Source organism: Pygocentrus nattereri, chromosome 17, assembly GCF_015220715.1.
Source record: "Pygocentrus nattereri isolate fPygNat1 chromosome 17, fPygNat1.pri, whole genome shotgun sequence".
Lineage (NCBI taxonomy): Eukaryota > Metazoa > Chordata > Actinopteri > Characiformes > Serrasalmidae > Pygocentrus > Pygocentrus nattereri.
This window is the reverse complement of record NC_051227.1, coordinates 12,011,569-12,035,576: the sequence shown is the minus strand read 5'-3', so window position 1 is coordinate 12,035,576 and position 24,008 is coordinate 12,011,569. Positions and strand designations below refer to the sequence as shown.

General features: G+C 44.3%; 1 protein-coding gene across 1 annotated transcript in view; it reads right to left on the bottom strand.

The window, feature by feature from the left end:
* Nucleotides 1-12,193, bottom strand: part of fndc3ba (fibronectin type III domain containing 3Ba) — a 228,081-nt gene extending 215,888 nt beyond the window's left edge. Inside the window, exon 1 of the mRNA XM_037546630.1 lies at nucleotides 12,096-12,193. The gene's annotated coding sequence lies outside the window, so the exon portion shown is untranslated. The remainder of the gene's footprint in view (nucleotides 1-12,095) is intronic.
* Nucleotides 12,194-24,008: the final 11,815 nt, after the last annotated feature.

Sequence of the window (24,008 nt, the reverse complement as noted above, 5' to 3'; positions counted from 1 at the left end):
CTTCAAAGCCAAAAATGGACCAGCCCCTACCGACTTGATGGCAATGGTGAAATCTCGAACTGAACCACGAGCCCTTCGAGCTTCGAGTACAGCTCGGCTTGACCTGCCATCCTTCAAGGCGCGCGGATGACAAGCGTCGAGAATGTTCTCTGTACTGGCACCCAGGTTGTGGAATGAACTGAAGACACATCTCATACACAGCACTTAAATGAGCATTGAATTATAAGCTGCACTTATATTTTATCATATTGCACCGTGTGTTGTAGTGCAGTTGCTCCAGTGCTAAAACTGAAAAAGCAAACTTCAGACACCAAACATATCTTGGCTGCTCAGCTATATTCGGGAGAAGTCTGGAGAATTGGATTATTTTAAATTAACTATGGCTTTAAGGAGAGCAGTGTGAAGTTCCCGAGAACACTGGGAGATCAGGGTTAGCTGGGGTTGAGGCAGAGAGCCAATAAAACCCTGCACCAAAATAAACGCTTCCTCTGTTGCCAGCTGCCTCCCGTTGCTCCGCTCCAGCACGCCTGCTGCCTGCCGGGCTAAAACCGGCCGCTCCACAGCCGAATAAAAGCACCATTTATACTGCGCAGTTTCCACCAGCCGACCTGCGAGCGCTGCCTCCGCGCCCAGAATGCTAATGTGAGCACGGACACCTTCCTAAAGCCACCTGACCAAACAGGCTGGCCTTTTCCCTCCGCTTCCAGCCAATGGGACCAGCTGCCTGAACAGCATACCGGCACTACAGTAGACGGATCTACACAGTGAAGGAAAAAGCTGCATCCATCAGTGACCTCAGACCTTCCTTGGCTCAACGTCACAGATCCTGCTGCAGGTGGGTTAAAGACGGGTTACCTGGCTATAAATCACATTCTGCAGTCGTGTTTGGTGTCTGGAGTTGCTTCTTCAGCTTTAACACTGGAACTACGGGGCTAATGTAGCTAACACGTAATGGAAGCTTATACCCACCAATTAGCCTTGCGCTAACTGCTTTCCATACATCATCAAAACTTTCCTCTCACTGTGCTGACGTTTTCAAGTAACCTGTAACGGACATGATTATGAGTTTTCTGAAACTGAAACTGCGTGAACTAGATTTTTTCAAACCATCACTTCAGGACAGGTATACACCAATTTTTGCAAGAAGAAGAAGAAGCAGAAGAAGAAGCAGAAGAAGAAGAAGCAGAAGAAGAAGCAGCAGAAGAAGCAGCAGAAGAAGCAGCAGAAGAAGCAGCAGAAGAAGAAGCAGAAGAAGAAGCAGAAGAAGAAGCAGAAGAAGAAGCAGAAGAAGAAGCAGAAGGCTGACAAAAATCTCAAATGGTGCTTAATGTTCCATTACTCGCTGGGTTCCATTACTACTCACCTACCAACAGGAAAATGGTAGGTGAGTAGTATCCACCTATCCACCTATAGGTGAACATCATGGCTCAAAATCCACCAACAGGAGAACATCATGGCTCAAAATCCACCAACAGGTGAACATCATGGCTCAAAATCCACCAACAGGAGAACATCATGGCTCAAAATCCACCAACAGGAGAACATCACAGCTACTTCTACACTGTTAGCGCACCGTTAGCAGTCCTCGGCAGAGGCTGCTGAGGGGTTTTTCCAGCAGAAGTGGGTGAGGGGCATCTCCAGCATGACATGGGACAGAAAGTTGAAAGGCCTCTTTTATCTGCCTCTGAATTGACTGTCAACAAAAGAGTAAATGTGCAGGAATTCGGCGGCGGCCGGCGTTCAAACATCACAGCGCAGCGACAACAAACACACAACGTCCGGACACAGAGCACAGCATCGACACGGAGGTGTGAACAGAGATTCACGCACAGCGCTGGAGAGCCTCTCAGCCTCAGGCACAGGAAAGGAACCCACTCCAAGGCAGGCAGCGAATAAAGCTACCAAAGGAACAGCTCAGCAAAGATCCATGAATCGAGTCCGTGTTCAAACACAACAGCGTCACACAGTGTCAGAAACTACACGAGCAGGGCTGCTAACATTCCACTCCACCATAAACGGTGCAGCAGGTAGACGCATGTAAATGCTGCAGCATGTGAGCTGGAAAAGAACATTTAAAAGACAAAGTTTTATACAGTCGCTTATGTCAGAAGAAAACCTCGCATCTCCATTTTTGTGGTTTTTCAGTTTTTGACAAATTTTGAAAATACTTGTTCTTCACGTTGTATGTAAATTTACTGATGAACGAACTAAAAGAAAAGACCCAAAATTACTTGGAAAGATGTCTGGTTCCATTGACTTTCATTAAAACTAAAGCAGGCTATAATATATTTATACCCTTATTAGTCCCACAACGGGGAAATTTCACCTCCGCATTTAACCCATCCTTGAAGCGAAACACCACACACACTCTAATGAGCACACACACACACTAGAGGGCAGTGAGCACACTTGCCCGCAGCAGTGGGCAGCCCAATCTGCAGCGCCCGGGGAGCAGTTGGGGGTTAGGTGTCTTGCTCAAGGACACCTCAGGCATGTGCTGTTGGCTCTGGGGATCAAACTGGCGACCTTCCGGTCACGAGGCTGGTTCTCTGAACTCCAGTCCATGACTGCCCTACTATATACATATGAGAGAGATTGTGTTATTTATTTTCTGAAAATCTGAAAATACCTGCTGTACTTGACTTACACTAGAAGTATAGTACAACAGTGATCTATGTATGTACATTGTACATCAGCACAGTCAGAACAAAACCCTTGTATCTCACTTTTTGTCGTGTTTCCGTTTTCAAGGTGATCTGAAAATGCCTGTTGCTCTTCATACTGTGTGTACATTTCATGATGAATAGAGCAAAATTAACGGCCCACGATGACTTGGAAAAAATTCTGGTTCCACCGACTTCCATTAAAAGTAAAGTATGTTTTTTCCTCCTCCTATAAAATTACCATTTTACCATTTTAGTGATATGAGGTTTTGTTCTGACAGCAGCGATATATTATACACACACACACACACACACACACACACACACACACGTCTGAAAAGGATCTTTCACTCTCTGGGAAAAAAGCGCTGCAATGTGGAAGTGGCTGTGAGTCTGAATCAGAGCCCAGCTGACTGCCACATCACCTCCACACAAACTCTAACCAAAAGCTTCCCATCCCGCTCCACTTCCGCAGCTCCACTTTCAACAGCCACGTTCCTCACGGTTCCCCATAAAACCCCCCCTTAATGTGGTTTAGGAGGACTTGAAAGTGAACCGATAAGAGAGGAGGTCAAAGGTCAGGACATTTACTGACAAACAGCCTGTCGTGCTGCTGCTGAAAACTAAATCAGCTTTAGAAAGGAGCCTTAGTTCAGCGCCGGGTCACTGCCAGCTCGAGACCCAACGGCTGCCTGTCAGCATGAATCGGTGACATTCGCGCACAAAGTAAACAACATCATACATAAAACAGTGGAAATAATACCATATGTAAACAATGCGGATAATAAGCAGCGCACGTTTAACAGCACAATTTCAGTTTTTTACCTCCTTTAACATATAAAAAAAAAAAAAATACAACACTAAGTATAAAATGTGCCAAAGCTTTTGCCACATTTTGTTTTATCTTTCTTCGGAATGCGTTAGTTAGTAAATAAACAGTAGCTGTGTATTAAAATGCTCAGAAGAGTGTTCACTTATTTACAACCATCTAGCAACATCCCATTAACCATGTGCGGTATCATAGCAACCACCTAGCAACACCCTAGCCACCATCTGGGATCACCTAGCGACACCTTAGCAATCACCTTGGATACCACAGTAACCACTCAGCAATACCTTAGCAACCACCTGGGAGGTCATCACAACCACCTAGCAACACCTTAGCAACCACCTGGGATATCATAGCAATCAACTAGCGACACCTTAGCCACCATCTGGTATACAATAGGATTCACTGTGCAATTGCTCTGCATATTTGACAGGAGAAGCACTTTTCTAGGCTTTACTTTTTCAGTCGTTAGTGTCAGTATATCAGTGCATTTCCCAGCACAGAATCCACTGTAAAGCTGTATAGTGCAGATTCTGCAATGAAGCAGCCGTTCTGACCTCCACGTCCAGACCCGTCTGTGATGTCTCTCTCTCTCTCTCTCTCTCCCTCTCTCTCTGTGTCTGTCTCTCTCTCTGTGTCTCTCTGTCTGTCTCTCTCTGTGTCTCTGTCTGTCTGTCTCTCTCTGTGTCTCTCTGTCTGTCTCTCTCTGTGTCTCTCTGTCTGTCGCTCTCTGTGTCTCTCTGTCTGTCGCTCTCTGTGTCTCTGTCTGTCTGTCTCTCTCTGTGTCTCTCTGTCTGTCTCTCTCTGTGTCTCTCTGTCTGTCTCTCTCTGTGTCTCTGTCTGTCTGTCTCTCTCTGTTGTGCACTCGTCCTGCTCCAGCTGTGAGAGGAAGAGTGTGCATGTGCAGTTTTTCACTGTAATTAACAAGAATCACAACAGATCTTATCACAGCCCCATAACGTGAGTGAAGATCAAAGGCCTGAGGATGGCGAAGGAATGAAGCAGGGCAGAGTGACGGGGGTGGGGGGTGGCAGGGGGCTTATTATATTGTGTATTTATTCATATTTATGTGAAGTAGGCCTGTCTCTTCATGACATTTCAGCTGTCGATTAAGTGCTGCATAAATAACAGAGCCAACAAATTTCCAGACTGTGAAATGAGTAAAACGTACTTGTTCTGCAAGCTTTATCTTCACTGAAAGCACTGTCAGCAATCACAGCTAGGCACATGGGTGCAGCCTATCCGAGTAAAGTGGGAGGAGCATACACACCTGGGTAAAACCTTTCAGAGTAAAGTGGGAGGAGCATATACACCTGGGTAAAACCTTTCAGAGCAAAGTGGGAGGAGCATATACACCTGGGTGAAACCTTTCAGAGTAAAGTGGGAGGAGCATACACACCTGGATGAAACCTTTCATAGTAAAGTGGGAGGAGCATACACACCTGGGCAAAACCTTTCATAGTAAAGTGGGAGGAGCATACACACCCGGGCAAATCCTTTCAGAGTAAAGTGGAAGGAGCATACACACCTGGGTAAAACCTTTCAGAGTAAAAGTGGGAGGAGCAGAAACACAGGTAAAACCTTTCAGAGTAAAGTGGGAGGAGCATACACACCTGGGTAAAACCTTTCAGAGTAAAAGTGGGAGGAGCAGAAACACAGGTAAAACCTTTCAGAGTAAAGTGGGAGGAGCATACACACCTGGGTAAAACCTTTCAGAGTAAAGTGGGAGGAGCATACACACCTGGGTAAAACCTTTCAGAGTAAAAGTGGGAGGAGCAGAAACACAGGTAAAACCTTTCAGAGTAAAGTGGGAGGAGCATACACACCTGGGTAAAACCTTTCAGAGTAAAGTGGGAGGAGCATACACACCTGGGTAAAACCTTTCAGAGTAAAGTGGGAGGAGCATACACACCTGGGTAAAACCTTTCAGAGTAAAGTGGGAGGAGCATACACACCTGGATAAAACCTTTCAGAGTAAAGTGGGAGGGGCTTTTGCACCTGAGTGCATCTTATCAGATTAAGGGATGGGAAAGTGGGAGGTGCTTATGCATCTGAGTGCATCTTATCAGAATGAGGGGGGCAGGGCTTATGCATCTGGTGCATCCTACCCGCTTTTGCTTTGTTTATATCTCCACTGCATCGATATGAATATGATGGTTCTTTAGAATCAGAATCTACTGCTCTGCAATCTTCTGCTCTTATTTCTCCAAATTCCCCCATAATGTGATCAGAGAGATTCAGAGGGGTTTGGTGTGAAATGGTTCAAGATTCAAGAGTTTCTTGTCATGTGCACAGCAGACCAGGCAGTTACACTGTACAATGAAATTCTTACTTTGCTGTTCCTCCATTCACCAAATATAATCTTAAGAGAATAAAAAAAGAAAATAAGAATAACTCTAAAAACGGTAGTAAAAAGTAAAAATGTACAGTATGAAAGTTGAAATAAAATTAAAGTTACACGTACAGTGGGTTGCAAAAGTATTCATACCCCTTGAACTTTTCCATATTTTGTCACATTACAACCACAAACATAAATATATTTCACTGGAATTTAATGTGAAAGACCAACACAAAGTGGTATACAATTGTGAAGTGGAAAGAAAATTATACATGAATCAAAACATTTTTTACAAATAAAAAACTAATAAGTGCGACGTGCAAAAGTATTCAGCCCCCCTGAGTCAATACTTTGTGGAGCCACCTTTTGCTGCAATTACAGCTGCAAGTCTTTTAGGGTATGTCTCCATCAGCTTTGCACATCTAGTGACTGAAATTCTTGCCCATTCCTCCTTGCAAAACAGCTCAAGCTCAGTCAGATTGGATGGAGAGCGTTTGTGAACAGCAGTTTTGAGATCTTGCCACAAATTCTCAATTGGGTTTAGGTCTGGACTCTGACTGGGCCATTCTAACACATGAATATTCTTTTTTTTAAACCACTCCATTGTAGCTCTGGCTTTATGTTTAGGGTCGTTGTCCTGCTGGAAGGTGAACCTCCGCCCCAGTCTCAAATCTTTTGCTGACTCCAACAGGTTTTCTTCCAAGATTGCCCTGTATTTGGCTCCATCCATCTTCCCATCAACTTTGACCAACTTCCCGGTCCCTGCTGAAGAGAAACACCCCCAGAGCATGATGCTGCCACCACCATATTTGACAGTGGGGATGGTGTTTTCAGAGTGATGTGCAGTGTTATTTCTCCGCCATGCATAGCGTTTTGCATTGTGGCCAAAAAGTTCTATTTTGGTCTCGTCTGACCAAAGCACCTTCTTCCACATGTTTGCTGTGTCCTCAACATGGCTTCTGGCAAACTGCAAACGGGACTTCTTATGGTTTTCTTTTAACAATGGCTTTCTCCTTGCCACTCTTCCATAAAGACCACATTTGTGTAGTGCACGACTAATTGTTGTCCTGTGGACAGTTTCCCCCACCTGAGCTGTGGCTCTCTGCATTTCATCCAGAGTCACCATGGGCCTCTTGGCTGCCTCTCTGATCAGTGATCTCCTTGTTCGGCCTGTAAGTTTAGGTGGACGGCCTTGTCTTGGCAGGTTTATTGTGGTGCCATACTCTTTCCATTTCCGGATGATGGATTGAACAGTGCTCCGTGAGATGTTCAAAGCTTGGGAAATCTTTTTATAACCTAAGCCTGCTTTAAACTTCTCCAAAACCATATTCCTAACCTGTCTGGTGTGTTCTTTGGACTTCATGATGCTGTTTGCTCCCCAATATTCTCTTAACCAACATCTGAGGCCGTCACGGAGCAGCTGTATTTGTACTGAGATTAGATTACACACAGGTGGACCCTTTTGAGTCATTAGCAGTCATCAGGCAACTTCTGAATGCAATTGGTTGCACTCAGGGAAAAGGGGGCTGAATACTTTTGCACGTCGCACTTATTAGTTTTTTATTTGTAAAAAATGTTTTGATTCATGTATAATTTTCTTTCCACTTCACAATTGTATACCACTTTGTGTTGGTCTTTCACATTAAATTCCAGTGAAATATATTTATGTTTGTGATTGTAATGTGACAAAATATGGAAAAGTTCAAGGGGTATGAATACTTTTGCAACCCACTGTATGTGCAAATATGTAGAGCAGCTGTTCATAAAGTGCATCAAGTAACAGATGTAAACAATATTGTTCTGTGCAGTAACAGATGTAAACAGTAAACAATAGTGTTCTGTGCAGTAATAGATGTGAACAGTAAACAATAGTGTTCTGTGCAGTAATAGATGTGAACAGTGTTGTTCTATAACAGCAGCAGTACAGTGCAGGTAAGGTACAGTTGTTGAGTGCAAGGTTAATCAGTTCAGAGTGGGAGGGGGGAAGAGGTAGTTAGTGAGGTGTTCACCAGCCTGATGGCCTGTGAATAGAAACTGTTGGTCTTCTTTCAGTCCTGGACGTCACACTCCTGTAGCATCTGCCTGAAGGTAGGAGTGTGAAGAGTCTGTGCTGGGGGTGTGTACTATCCCTGATGATGTTGTGGGCCCTCCTGATGACCCTGGCGTGATAAAATGTCCTGTAGTGAGGGGAAGGCTGCTCCTGAGATGGACTGGGCAGTTTTGATTACATGCTGGAGAGCCTTCCTGTCCTGAGCAGTGTGGTTTCCATACCAGACCGTGATGGAGCTGGTAAGAACACTCTTGATCGTGCTCCTGTAGAAGGTGCTGAGAATTCTGGCTGGCATGCCAAATTTCCTCAGTCTTCCCAGAAAGTACAGTCGCTGCTGGGACTTCCTGATGGTGAGGTGTGTGTTGTGAGACCAGGTGAGATCCTCACTGATGTGGATGCCGAGGAATTTGAAGGTTTTCACCCTCTCCACCTCAGTTTCACCTATATACAGGGGTGTGTGCAGCTCCCGCTTCCTCCTTGGATCAACAATCATTTCCTTGGTCTTGTCTGCCTTCAAGGAGAGATTGTTGTTGTGACACCAGGCCACCAGCTCAGCCACCTCCTTCCTGTACGCCGTCTCGTCCCCACCAGTGATCAGTCCAACGATCTGTCAACGATGAACTGTAGTATCATCAGCGAACTTGATGATGCTGGCGTTGTTCTGGGAGGCCACACAGTCATACGTGAAGAGTGTGTACAGAAGGGGGCTCAGCACAGAGCCCTGGGGGACCCCTGTGCTCACTGTTCTTGTGCTGGATGTCCGACTCCCGACCCTGAGTGACCGGGATCTATCTGATAGAAAGTTCAGCACCCAGTTAAAAAAGGGCAGGTGTCAGTCCGAGGGTGTGGAGCTTTTCTGAGAGTTTGTGTGGGATGACCGTGTTAAATGCTGAGCTGTAGTCGATGAAGAGGATTCTGACATATGTGTCCTTGCCCCCTAGGTGTGCGAGGGCCGTGTGAAGGGCCATGTTCACTGTGTCGTCTGTGGACCTGTTCCGTCGGTATGCAAACTGAAGTGTTTTGAATTGTCTCCTGGATGTGAGTCATGATGTACTCGAGTTAAAGTAGATACCCAAGGTAAAATATCACTCCAGTAAAAGTAGAAGTTCCTCCTTTTAGACCTCCACTTGAGTAAAAGTACTAAAGTATTTACCTTCAAATGTACTTAAGTATCAAAAGTAAAAGTACTAAAAGAGTAATTCTGGCTCTGATCTGGTCCTGTTATCATTTTTATAACAAGACTGGCTTCATGAACTCATTTCAGGTGAAAGTCCTCCAGCGTCTCTCTTGGTAAACCAGTCTTTTAATAGGACGTCATTAATTAGTGACGCTGACGTCTATTAAAATGATCATAAGCACAAAACACTGAAGGTAAACAGTTTCCATCAGGGAGAACCGAGTGGCTCTGAAATCACTTTTACACACAAGCAAAATTTCATTTTAAGATTTATTTACAACTTAGTTCCAAGTTTAAGTTGAATAAAAACTGGCTTTAAACTCAGGATCACAGATGAGCTCCTTTACTATGTTGATCTGTTCATAAACATAAACCAGCCCAGACTAATTTACTATAAAATGAAATGGTGTTTGTAGAAATTCAGAAAAAAGCCGCGTCAGTCTCGACTGCATATGTGGACATATTTCTATATTGTGCTCTATTTACACAAAGTTAGGTTAGTTCATCATTTATGTTGAACAGACTCTCCCAAAATTTTACGCTGCTGCGCTGACGTTGAACCGAGTGCTGCACTGGGTCGGTATGACCAACAGGTCAAAACCAGCTCTAAACAAAGTGACCGCTGGGCCCTGATTGGTGCTCTGGCTTTGTGCTTCTTTTGTTTTGACATGTTACGTTTTTATACACACAGAAACCAAAAGGAACGACAGATTTCTCAAAATGTAGTGGAGGAAAAAGTCGGATATTAGACTCTGAAATGTAGTGGAGTGAAAGGAAAAAGTCGCCAAAAATGGAAAAACTTCAGTAAAGTAACGGATACATGAAAAAATACTTAAGTACAGATACTAATTACATTTACTCAGTTACTGTCCACCACTGAGTCGTGATATACACCAGTATAATCACAATACTAGTCTTCTGTCATCACATCATGCAGCTTTAATATTAATGATACACTTTACACTGAAATGACATTTATTTCACAACAATCTGAATGTCCAGGCTGTGCAAAATCATGAGGTTTCTGATGCTGGAGGTCTCTTTACGCCACAGAATAAAGTGGCAAAGCCAAGCAGAAGTGAGACTTTGCTGAGTGAGGTTTGTTTTGGCCTTGAGACAGCAAATCTCATGTGTGTTTATGAAAAAAGCTGCAGGAAAGCGTGACTTATCTGCAGTGTTTGCTGTCTGCCTCTATGAACAGTGCGAACAGTTTCACTGCAGTGCAGTTACAGCAGTGAGTTAGATGTGAAACGATAGCTTTTACCAACCAACCAGCAAGAAACAGTGAGCGCAGTGAGCGTCACGGAGTCTCTGGCTGTGTTTACTTTGGGTCATTTTATTAACTCTGATCTAATTAGACAGGGTTTGGCAAGCAAAGCTTTAACAGATCTAATAAAATGTTTTATTATGATCAAATTAAAACACAAGGGGGTTTTCAGGCTGAGCTCATCACCCTGACAATGACAGTGCAACCCGAACCGAGCTGTTATGAAAGAGGTGCATCTTGTTAACACTGAGTAAAGAATAAAACAAGTTCCTCTGAAGCCTGTGAGCATATTTGGGATTTTTGGATAACGCTCTGCTTTGTCTCCGCCGAGTCCTGCGGATTCAGACAGAAGCCTCAGCTCTGTCTGGAGGCTCAGAGAACACCTGAACTGACAAAGGCAGGACAAACATGAACACCTTCACTATTGCTCACTTACAAAAGCAATAAAGTTCATGAAGCCGGAGAAGATAAAAACATGAAAACAGCAGCAAAGTGTGTGAGAAGTAATTTGGTGTTATTTGAAACAGTTCTGCCTCTAGTCTCTGTGAAACACACCTGTATTCCGGAAAAGTCCCGCCCTCCTGCGCTTGCGATTGGCTGCTGCGCCACGCACACAGGCAACGCGCGGATTGGACGGCCGAGAAGGCGCGTACATCACCATAGCAACCGCAGAACGCGGCGGAGCTCGTCAACAAACGGCAAAACGTGGAATTAAAAAAATATATATATTATTATTATTATTATTATATGGAATAAATAACAAGATTTGACACAAATAGTTTTTGAAGTTTTCTTCTTTTAACTTAAACTGCTTCAGCGCTAGCTTCTAGCCAATCGGAGCGCAGGAGGCGTGACAATGCAGCCAATCAGCGCCCAGGTAGGCAGGTTATGTCGGAAAACAGGTGGGAAGCAAAAACACACACAACGCTTCTGGAACACCGGGGCAGGATGGAGTTCAGATTACCCATCAGTTTCCTAGCACCTAAAAACATTACAAGTTCTAGACACAGTGGAATTAAGCTGCTCTAGATCTTAAAACCAGGTTCCCCTCAGCTCTGTTCTAGCTCCTCTCCTCCAGCAAACAAAAAGTTCCACAAAAGTAAAACTCGTCCAGCAGAGTTTTCTAGCAAAGGAAACGGTTCTATCTATCTAGAACCACGAGTTGCATGGAAAACCATTTTGAATATGGTTCTATAAAGCACCAAAAAGTGTTCCTCAGTTGCTACGATGTCAAGCTTGTACACAATCACAGAACCCCTTTTGGTGCTATATAGAACCTACACAAAACATTCCCCATCAATCAAAAGAACCACTTCACCATGCAGAGAACCTCTGAAGCATGCAAATGGTTCTACAACTCATGGTTCTGAACAGAGCCACTGCTTTTACTAAATAACTCCTGGAGAACTTCACTCATCTTTTTAAGAGTGCAGAGCAAAAGGTTTTTTAAAAATTAAAAATGATATAAAATTGTAAAATAACAGAAAAGATGTGGCCATTTTTCTCCTTTGCGGACCAAAGTGACATTTCTGATCCAGATCCGTGTCGTTTTTACCTAAACATAAGCTAAAAAACAAAATCTCCACCCCACCAGGCGGCAACTGTGCAGAGCTCGTCCGCCTCAGAGTCGCAGCAGAGCGGCTACAGCGCCGAGCACAACCGCGCTCCCACAACCAAGTCCCGGTTCACTATTCGCACTTTTAAAACCCTAAAGCAGCCCCTTTGGGTGCGCGGCAGCACCGCTGGGGTCGAATCGAGGCTCCCGACTCACCTCTACTGCGTTAAATTGATCTCTAGAGACGCTCAAGATGTGCGCCCTCTCCCCACGCTGAGCTCCGGCTGCTCTGCTCTCTCTCGCCCAGAACGGAGAGCCTTAGCCCGGCCGCCATAGCGCGGAGGACCCGCGGCCTTGAGCGGAGCCTCCTCCTTTACCGTAAACACTCGAACAGGAGCGCAGACGGAAAACTCGGGGGTGCAGGAGAGCAGACGTCAATTGCGGCATCTCCACAATAATTACGCTAATTACTGCTTCCTGAGGTTTCCGAGCATTTGGAGACCTTAAGCAACATCCTACGATCTTAAAGGAAGGATCTTCAAGGGTTCTTTTTAAGAACCATGAGTTCTGTATAAAGTAGAATCATGTGCATGCTTGAATGGTCCTTCACATGGTGAAATGGTTCTTCAGACTGATGGAGAACGTGCTGTAGCTGGACCTATATATAGAACCTTTTGGAAAATGGTTACATATAGCACCCCAAAGGGTTCTTCTATGGTATACAAGCTTGGCATTGTAACAACAGAAGAACCATTTTTGGTGCTATGTAGAACCATAAACAGCACATTCTCTATCAATCTAAAGAACCATTCCACCATGCAAAGAACCATTTAAGTATGCAAATTATTCTATATAGATCTCACAGTTCTAAATAGAACCATTCTCTTTACTAAGAACCATCTCTTTTAAGAGTGAACTTGAAGGCCAAACCTACTATTTCCCCCAGTATTATTGTGTAGGCAATTCAGTTACCCTGTTCTTCAGTGGTCAGGACCCCCATGGACCCTCACAGATCAGGTACTATTTGGGTGGTGGATCATTCTCAGCAATGCAGTAACACTGACGTGGTGGAGGTGTGTTAGTGTGTGTTGCGCTGGTGCGAGTGGATCAGACACAGCAGTGCTGCTGAAGTTTTTAAACACTGTGTCCACTCACTGTCCACTCTATTAGACGCTCCTACCTCGTCGGTCCACCTTGTAGATGTAAAGTCAGAGACGACAGCTCATCTGCTGCTGCACAGTTTGTGTTGGTCATCCTCTAGTCCTTCATCAGTGGTCACAGGACGCTGCCCACAGAATGCTGTTGGCTGGATATTTTTGGTTGGTATAGTACCTGCTCTGTGGGGGTCCATGGGGGTCTTGACCACTGAAGAACAGGGTAAAAGGGGTAACAAATTATCACAGAAACAGATGGACTACAGTCTGTAACTGTAGAACTACAGAGTGGAACTATATGGTCAGTGGAGCTGATACAGTGGACAGTGAGTGTACATTTGAGGAGGTGGACTTTATGAAGTGGCTAAACGGTGTAACACTTTATTTTAATAATTTAATCTGCATGATTGTAAGAAATGGAGGATTAGAACATTCCTTTCATGCCAGTCATGTATATTTATGAGCACTGTCTCACAAACAGAAGGAGAAAGTTAGGAAAATCCATGAATCCGGCTGTGATAGAGGAACGAGGCCGATCTCAATGGACCAGGAGTGAATATGATTTACATTCCTAACATCAGTTCTGAGCAGCTTCCAAGCACTGTAATCCATGGACATGAATCTGGAGACAGAGATCTCTCACAGTTATTCTGTGTATTTATCCACACACACACACACACACACACACACACACACACACACACACACACACACACACACAGTCACATACACACACACACACAGACACACACACACGCACACACAGTCACATACACACACACACATACACACACACAGACACACACGCACACACACGCACACACACACAAACACACAGTCACATACATACACAGACACACACACACACATACACACACACACAGACACACACAGTCACATACACACACACGCACACACAGTCACATACACACACATACACACACACATACACACACACAGACACACAAACACACAGTCACATATATACACAGACACACACACACATACACACACAGTCACATACACACACATACACACACACAGACACACACACACACACACACAGTCACATACACACACACACACACATACACACACGCACACACACACACAGTCACATACATACACAGACACACACATACACACACGCACAAGCACACACACACGTACACACACACACACAGTCACATACATACACAGACACACATACACACACGCACACACACACACACACAAACACAGTCACATACATACACAGACACACACATACACACACGCACAAGCATACACACACGCACACACACACACACACAGTCACATACATACACAGACACACACATACACACAGTCACATACGTACACAGACACACACATACACACACGCACACACACTCACTCACTCACACACACACACACACAGACACACACAGTGACATACATACATACACACAGACACACACAGACATAACATCACTCTTGGGACCAAACCTTGGATCTCTGTTCTTGACCTTTTCTTTATCAGAATTGAATGAAGATTAATAGAAATCCTCTAGAAATGACTTTGAAACAATTATTTTCCAACTGCCATTTAAAGTTAAGATGCTTTTATCCTTCTGTAAAGTCCATTTTGGAGATCCAAGGTTTTCTTTCTATAGTGACGATAAGGTTTGTATTCTGTGTTATCAATCAATCAATCAATCAATCAATCAATCAACCACCCAATCAATCAACCACTCAACCACCCAATCAATCAACCACTCAAACAACCTTTATTCCGACTCAGAAGTACGTTCAGGGTGACCTTCATTTACAATATAGCTGAGCAAATTACAAGGGATTAAAAAAAGTTGAGATGAAACTAAAACAAATGAAAATCATCAAGACAAAAATATCCATCCATCCATCCATTCATCCATCATCTTCCGCTTCTCCGGGGTTCAGGTCGCGGGGGCAGCATCCTTCCACTAGCTCCCTGGGAGGGATTCCGAGGCGCTCCCAGGCCAGCTGGGCAATATAGTCACGCCAGCGTGTCCTGGGTCTTTCCCGGGGTCTCCTCCCCGATGGACTTGCCTGTGACACCTCCCAAGGGAGGCGTCCAGGAGGCATCCTAACAAGATGCCCGAACCACCTCAACTGGCTCCTCTCGACGTGGAGAAGCAGCGGCTCTACTTTGAGTCCCTCCCGGATGACCGAACTTCTCACCCTATCTCTAAGGGAGAGTCCAGCCACCCTGCGGAGGAAACTCATTTCGGCCGCTTGTATTCGCGATCTCGTTCTTTCGGTCATTACCCAAAGCTCATGACCATAGGTGAGGGTGGGAACGTAGATCGACCAGTAAATCGAGAGCCTTGCCTTATGGCTCCGCTCTTTCTTTACCACAACAGACCGGTAAAGAGCCCGCATCACTGCTGACCCAGCACCAATCCGCCTGTCAATCTCCCGCTCCCTTGTACCATCACTCGTGAACAAGACCCCGAGTTACTTAAACTCCTCCACTTGAGGCAAGAGCTCATCCCCGACCCAGAGAGGGCTCTCCACCCTTTCCCGCGTGAGAACCATGGCCTCGGATTTGGAGGTACTGATCCTCATCCCGGCCGCTTCACACTCGGCTGCAAACCGATCCAGTGAAAGCTGAAGTTCACGGCCTGATGTCCCCAATAGGACCACATCATCTGCAAACAGCAGCGATGTGACCCTGAGGTCACCAATCCGGACACCCTCCATCCCCTGACTGCGCCTAGAAATTCTATCTATAAAAATTATGAATAGAATCGGTGACAAAGGGCAGCCCTGACGGAGTCCAACTCTCACTGGGAACAAGTCTGACTTACTGCCAGCCATGCGAACCAAACTCCTGCTTTGTTTGTACAGGGCCTGAATGGCTCGTAGCAAAGAGCCATGTACCCCGTACTCCCGAAGCACCTCCCACAGAATACCCTGGGGAACACAGTCGAATGCCTTCTCCAAATCCACAAAGCACATGTGGACTGGTTGGGCAAACTCCCATGAACCCTCCAGAATCCTGGAGAGGGTAAAGAGTTGGTCCAGTGTTCCACGACCAGGGCGGAACCCGCACTGCTCCTCCTGAATCCGAGGTTCGACTATGAGCCGGACTCTCTTCTCCAGTACCCCTGCATAGACCTTGCCAGGGAGGCTGAGGAGTGTGATTCCCCTATAGTTGGAACACACCCTCCCGTCCCCCTTTTTAAAAAGAGGCACCACCACCCCAGTCTGCCAATCCAGTGGCACCACCCCCGATGTCCACGCAATGTTGAAAAGGCGTGTCAGCCAAGACAGCCCCACAACATCCAGAGCCTTGAGGAACTCGGGACGGATCTCATCCACCCCTGGAGCCCTGCCGCCAAGGAGCTTATTAACTACCTTAGCGACTTCGGCCTCAGTAATGGACAAGCCTATTCCCATGTCCCCAGTCTCTGCCTCCTCACTGGAGAACGTGTTGGTGGGATTGAGAAGGTCCTCAAAGTATTCCTTCCACCGCCCAATGACGTCTTCAGTCGAAGTCAGCAGCACACCATCTCCACTATATACAGTGCTAGTGGCACACTGCTTTCCCCTTCTGAGTCGCCTGACGGTTTGCCAGAATCTTTTCGGAGCCGACTTAAAGTCACTTTCCAAGGCCTCACCGAACTCTTCCCACACCCGGGTTTTTGCCTTGGCAACGACTGAAGCCGCAGATCGCTTGGCCTGTCGATACCTGCTGAAGTCCCCCAGTAGGACAATCGAATCTCCAGGAGGAGCACTTTCAAGCACCCCTCCCAAGGACTCTATGAAGGCTGGGTATTCTGAACTGCTGTTCGGTGCATAAGCACAGACAACAGTCAGGACCCATTCCCCAACCCGAAGGCGTAGGGAAGCTACCCTCTCGTCCACCGGGGAAAACCCCAACATACAGGCGCCAAGTCGAGGGGCTATGAGAAAGCCCACACCTGCCCGTCGCCTCTCACCATGGGCAACTCCAGAAAAGAAAAAAGTCCAGCCCCTCTCAAGGAGATTGGACCCAGAGCCCAAGCTGTGTGTTGAGGTGAGCCCGACTATATCTAGCCGGTATCTCTCAACCTCGCGCACCAACTCAGGCTCCTTCCCCGCCAGTGAGGTAACGTTCCAATTTCCAAAAGCCAGTTTCAGCAACCGAGGATCAGAACGCCAAGGCCCACACCTTCGGACACTGCACGATCCACAATGCACCACACCCCTACTACTGCCCCTCCCATCGGTGGTGGGTCGATGGGAGGGGGGACTCATGTAGCTCCTTCGGGCTGGGCCCGGCCGGGCACCATGAGTGAATGCCCGGCCACCAGACGCTCGCTGGCGAGCCCCTCCCCCAGGTCTGGCTCCAGGGTGGGGCCCCGTTAACCCTGATCCGGGCAGGGTACACAAGTCCTTCCTTTTCGGTTTCATAGGGGTGATTGTGGATCACACTTTGTCTGGCCTGTCACCTAGGACCAGTTTGCCATGGGAGTCCCTACCAGGAGCTTTTGCTCCAGACAACATAGCTCCTAGGATCATTCAAGCACACAAACCTCTCCACCACGATAAGGTGGTGATCCATGGAGAGGATCAAGACAAAAATATTTATATTAAAATAATAAAAATTATAAAAACTATCAAATAGAAAAGAAGCATAAAATATTATAAATATTATTATAATACACATACAATTAATAAAATATCTCATGAAAACAAATTCAAATTTAGAAAAATCTAATTATTTACTAGAATAGAACAGTAAAAGAATGAACATCAAACGAAACAGTCGCAATAACAACAACAACAACAACAATAATAACTAAAGGAAAACGTTTGCAGTCTGTCTGAAGGCGGTTAGAGTTTTAAAATGACTGAGTGGCTCCAGCGAGCGAGTTTCAGAGACGCCTGTAGTGACTCCAGATTTTCATATTGGATGTTGTTAAAAAGGTTAAAAAGGTCAGCAGGAAGTTCCTGGGGTTCAAACCTGCACAAATGGGCCCAAAATAACCCTGTTTGTACTCAATAAAGTCCAGGATCTGACTGAATTACCACCACTCAGCTTTGCTTTAGAGCAGCAGAGCAGTTATCAAACTGTTATCAGCTCATTATCTCCGTTACTCAGTATCTCGCCATCATTTACAGACCATCTTCACTACAAAGACTCAGCTGCAGCTAAACTAAGCAAACATTGCTGTTCAGACATGTAAGCTGCTTGCATTCCAGTGTCAGACTGTGCTTTATCTGGATCTATGGAGCTGAAAATAGACGACACCTTTTAAAATCTAAATATCGGAGCACAGCTGAACAAACCCGGGGACCTGATGTGCCGCATACAGCAGCTAAGCCACTGCTGCCCCCTACAGGCCGACATGGGTCAATGCAGAAGCACAAAGCCTGGCCCCAAATATAAACAGCTAGGACGTGTTCAGGGTCTGAAGTTTGCTTCCTTAGTTTTAGCACTGGAGCTACAAGGCTAATGGATCTAACAAGCAATGGGAGTGTAATTAGTCCACCAATTAGCATGATACTAACTGCATATCTAAATCAGCAAACTGTGTGGGGCTGTTCAGAGTCTCTAATAGACTTGTAGATAATAATAATAATATAATTAATAATAATAATAACTTGTAGATAATAATAGATTACATGGTCTGACTCTGTATGACTCACTGTTATCTATGAACCTGAACTAAAATACACTATATTTCCAAAAGTATTCACTCACCCATCCAAATCATTGAATTCAGGTGTTCCAGTCACTTCCATAGTCACAGGTGTATAAAGCCAAGCTCCTAGTCCTGAATGACAGCTGGCATTTTTTAAATTTATGTAAAATTTTAAAGTGACAAAAAAATCAAACACATGTCTTTGCCCCGACAGCAGTGATATGTCTTTGGATTGGAAGGAGACACTTAGTCCAAGGAGAAAGTAAAAGAAATGATGAAAGAAAACTGCTAAACAGATAAAAACATAGGAAATCTTTAGTATATGTGTACATTTCATGAAGGATGGACCAAAAGAAACATCCCAAAATTACTTGGAAAAAAAATCTGGCTCCTTTGACTTACATTGAAAGTAATGTATGTTTTTTCGTTCTCCTGTAAAGTTACCATTTTGGAGATACGAGGTTTTTTTATATATATGCATATACACATACATATGCATAAAAAGATAAGCTTGCCTATAATGACAAATCTTTCTTCTCTTGCGCCTTCACTGCGATGTCCAAGTAATTGTGCATTCTTCATGTGCATTCTTCTGCCTCTACTATGTCACCCCTACACGTCACTTTATACATGTCACTTTATACATGTCACTTTATACATTACTAGTATTAAGATGTACACTTTCTACTATCTTATTTTATCTTATCTTATCTTATCTTATTCTAACCATTAAAAAGCACACAATTTGGTTCTAGTGAGTTTGCATTAATAATTTGCTCCAGGTTGGTAATTTGCATAGCCTCCTCCCCTATTTTTACACCTCAGCCATCCCACGCCTTAAAATGCATATTAATGACGTCAGGTGCAGCTCAGTGTTGCCCTCCTGTGGGCACATCTACTGCACACATGTTGATAAATCAGCTGTGAGAGCTGCTGCTGAAAACGCTTAGTAAATCTGACATGGCCTTTAAAATGGAAAGTTATTGCAAATTTACATTGGGAACATTTGGCAAAGCTGGGTGTTCCCAAACTTTTGAAGCTCTCCTCTAATGGACTCAGAGTTAGAGGCCTGCTGCAGTAACCATGGTACAGACTAAGCAGGTGTTTACTGGACGGTTAAAGTCGGTTAAAGAGGGCACGGCTGGTCGTTCTGTCTCGTTGCGCTCAGTTCTGTTTGTGCTGAAGTGACTGTTTAGACTTAGAAGTGAAATAACTCATTCTTTATGGTCAGCCTGGTAGACATGCTGTTGTCTGGCACTCAACTTTCATAACAGTGGTGTTTTACCATCAGAAAAACAGTTTAGTCTAGATTAAGGCTTAGTCTGGGTCTGCGAAACTGGACCTCGCAGTTTATATTAGACATTAGTGAAATCTTCACAGATTTTTTATGTTTTGATCTCAGGTTGACGTTAAGGGTGACAAAAACTGCAGAAATCCTCCACAGAGCTGTTACAATCTGTACCATGTGCTTGATATAACTGATATTCAAAACACTGTAATCCTGACTCTCTGAGGAGACTGAGAAGAGATGACCTCACTGCAGAACTGGACGTGTATGTTAATGCAGATCAGCTGATTTTGAGCAGCTGTCTGTGAGGTGGTCTGCAGGTCAGTGTGTGGTGTGTTTCTGTCCTCTTGATTCTGCCCTGAAACTCAGCTGTATGTTTCACTTTAGGGGTGTAAGGCAAAGAAACTGGATAAAGCCTGCAGTGACAAACAAAAAGGCCCCAACACACCAGATGTTCTGTGACTCAGCAGTGTCCAACAAGTTTTAATGAAGGTGCACACGCTGCCCCCAGCATTTGGTGTTTCTAAGGCTGGATGTACACTATATGACTTTTAAAATTTTAACAGACTTTGAAACAGAATTTCTCGTCTTCTTGTCATGGCTAGAGTACTAGACAAAGAGAGAGAATAACACACATTTTCACACAAATTTCAGCTACAAATAAGAACTCAAACTCCTGGATCTCCTCAGATCACACAGCACGAAAATAACGCAATCAACCGGTTTGTGCTTTTATGCCCAGCGAAAGTGCAAACCGGGGAACGCACAAAGAACCCTTTGCATCATTAACTCTATGGGGCCCAAGAACTGGTGTCAAATCTGATCTCTATATCTGTTTCTGTATCTTTGTGATGATCCAGTTGTGATAGTTTCCCACAGAAATCCAGTTCAATCATTTCCTGAATCTGTAGAGCCGCCCTTTCCATTCGATCTTATCACAAGATCATACGAGAATCACATCTAGAGTTATGAGCCTATGAAGAGGGGCTGAGATACATGTCTTCTGCCTCTCACCATGTGGAGCTGGTGGATTCGTGTGTCCATCTACATTCTGTGTGAAACTGAGGTGAGACTCCGAGTCGACTCTTGAGTCTTTAAAATTCAAGTCTGAGTTAAGTCTCAAGTCTCTGAGGTGAGAGTCTGGAGTTATGAGCCCATGAAGAGGGGCTGAGATACACATCATCTGCCACTCACCATGTGGAGCTGGTGGATTCATGTGTCTGTCTACATTCTGTGTGAAACTGACCAATGGGCACTCAGGAAATCACTAAGGACTGACTGTCACGCCGGAAACCCTTCATTCTTCATTCAGTCCACAACGGAGACTCATGTGAAATGGTGTCAGAGGGTTTACATCTGCTGAAGCTGCTGCAGCGGGTTTGGAAAGCAATGATGAAGATAATGGAGCATTTAGATATGAAACATATGAGGATCATGTTCTATGAAGAACCTGTACTGGAGAGTGTATCTCAGACCCTCTTCATAGGCTCATAACTCCATGTTATGTGAGTCTCGTATGATCTCATAATAAGATGGAATGGACAGGGTGGCTCTACAGATTCAAATATGATTTGAATAGTATCTCTGAGCTGGATCATCACAAAGATACACACACACACACAGATATACAGACATCAAATTTCATACAAGTTCATGGAAAGGTCTTTGAGTCTTCATGGTTCTGTATAGGATCATTTTCTTTATTAAAGAACCCTTGAATAACCATCTTTTAAAGAGTGATGATGGACATGTGGCATTATATTCTTTAAAAAACCTTTTAAATTGGGTTCCACTTTTGTTACAAGTCAATAAAACAGTTTTTGTGTGTTAAATAGAACAATTTTTTGCTAAGACTGTACCCTTAATGTAGGCGGGTTGTAATTACTCTCCAGCCTTTCTCAGAAATGTCTCAGAAAATCAAGATTAAATCTTCCATAAGGCTCTCTGGGATGAATACTTGGCCTGTACTGATTAACTGGAAACAATTCTCTATAAAATTGCTCAATCCATGAACAAAACAAGAATGTGTACACTGGAAGAAGCCAGTGACTCCAGCTCGGCCAAAATCTGCACAAACTCTTTTAATGTGTTGAGCATGGGCCCAGAATCCTGAAGACAGTTTAAAGTGCCTTTTTATTTTGATTCTATGTCTCCACTACATCACATTATGGGAATTTGCTAGCGGCTTCACGGCTGATAAGATTAGACATGCATTTTTCTCGTTTTCCTCCTGCCAAGCAGGATTATATGAATTTACACTGTCTAAAAACTTGAAACAAGATGTTTTGATCTCTTCTGACTACAAATCCTAAATATTCGATTTCATATTTGACCATATTTAACCACAGAAACACTTTGTAAAGAGCTTGGAGAGAACAAGTAGCACATTCATGTGGTCATGTGGTCTCCTATTAAACATTGTGTTTAAGACCAAATTCTGACATTTTCACAAAAGAATAAAAAAGAGATGCCATAAGAATAACATCATGGTTAAATGATCACACACGATATTCGCCTGTCCACTCTCCATATTTAAGCAATAGAACACAGAGGGAGTTGTGGTGAAATAGATCATCACAGCTGTGAAGTTATTGGTGATAACACACTCCTCGAGTGTTCTACCGCTTTAATACAACAGTTAAATAAATACAGTAAGAGATCAATAAACTGGGCTGTTTAATATGTTTTAATGTTCAGTTCCTTCCTCCAAATTATAGTTCCTTAACCAGCAGCTTGTTGCTACGTCAGAGTAACGAGCTCCGCCCACTCACTGCTCAGCCGGCAGTTCGTTCTCCAGCTCCTTACGCTAAATTCCCAAACTGTCGTCATCACTGAGCAGCTTTTCAGTCGGCAGCTGTGACAGAAGAACGGCTGAACAACCTGGAATCAGCCAGAAATTAACCCAATACCATTCGCCAGACGTGTGGTCTGATCTTCAGTCGGACCAAATCAGACTGATCCATAAAACTGACCCAATATCAGGTTCAGCTCAGTTTGATCAGTTTTTCCAGATCAGTATTAATGTTGTTTTGTTCCAGCCCGTCTGTAAAGCTTCTTACAGCCCGTTTAGTTTGGCGAATGGTGTTGGGTTCATTCCTGGCTGATTCCAGGTTGTTTATCTGTTCTTTTGTCACAGCTGCCGACTGAAAAGTGTTCACGACAGTTTGGGAATTTAGTGTCGTCTCATCTTCAGAGTCTGACCGAATCGGCTGTCGGTCAAATGTAATCTTAACAGAATGTTTTCTGTCTCCTACAGCTGTCAGAGTCGTTTCTTAGCAACGGCGTGTCAGCCGAGTGATACAGTGTTTGAGAAAAACCTGTGATGTTATGGTGAAATAACAGCACAGATAGACGCCTCTCAACCAAGCTTGTGTGGCCAGAACTGACTGTTGTATACAATGTGATATATATTTGTATGTGTAATGTAATATGTTTTAATTTCTATATGAGTTTTGATGCTGCATCTGCATCAACAGCCAGAAGAAGTTGGTGCATCCCAGAAAGTGTTGGATAGCAGGTAGACAGAACTGAGGCACGGCCAGTCTATAACAGCCTTGACCTTGGCTGAGTCCACGCTCAGCTGTCTGGTGGAAACAACAGCAAAGTGACAGACTCAGTGTGGAAAACTCAAAGAACCAAATCTACTCAGCAGGAGAACAGACTTACTGTCAGAGCGTCATAATCAGACATCATGATTGTAGTGTTCAGGGATGAGTACTTCTCAATGGAAGAGCTTCTAACATGCTGGAGATAAAATCCCGGAAGAATCTAACAGAACGAAACTCAAACTCAAAACTTAAAAGCTGTGTCCACTAGGGGGAAGCTGAGGGCTGAAAGGTGCCTGGCTGGCACAGGAAAACCATCTTATTGTTCATCTTGAGAAAACTGCCGAAACCGAGTTTAGTTTATTGTTTGCTTCTGAAATCAGAGAACAGAAAGCATTCGGTGGAGTCATCTTAAATAATCCTAATAATTCTAATGAATGATAGCCATATAAACTATAATATATAAACCATTCTACCAAGGAAGCATC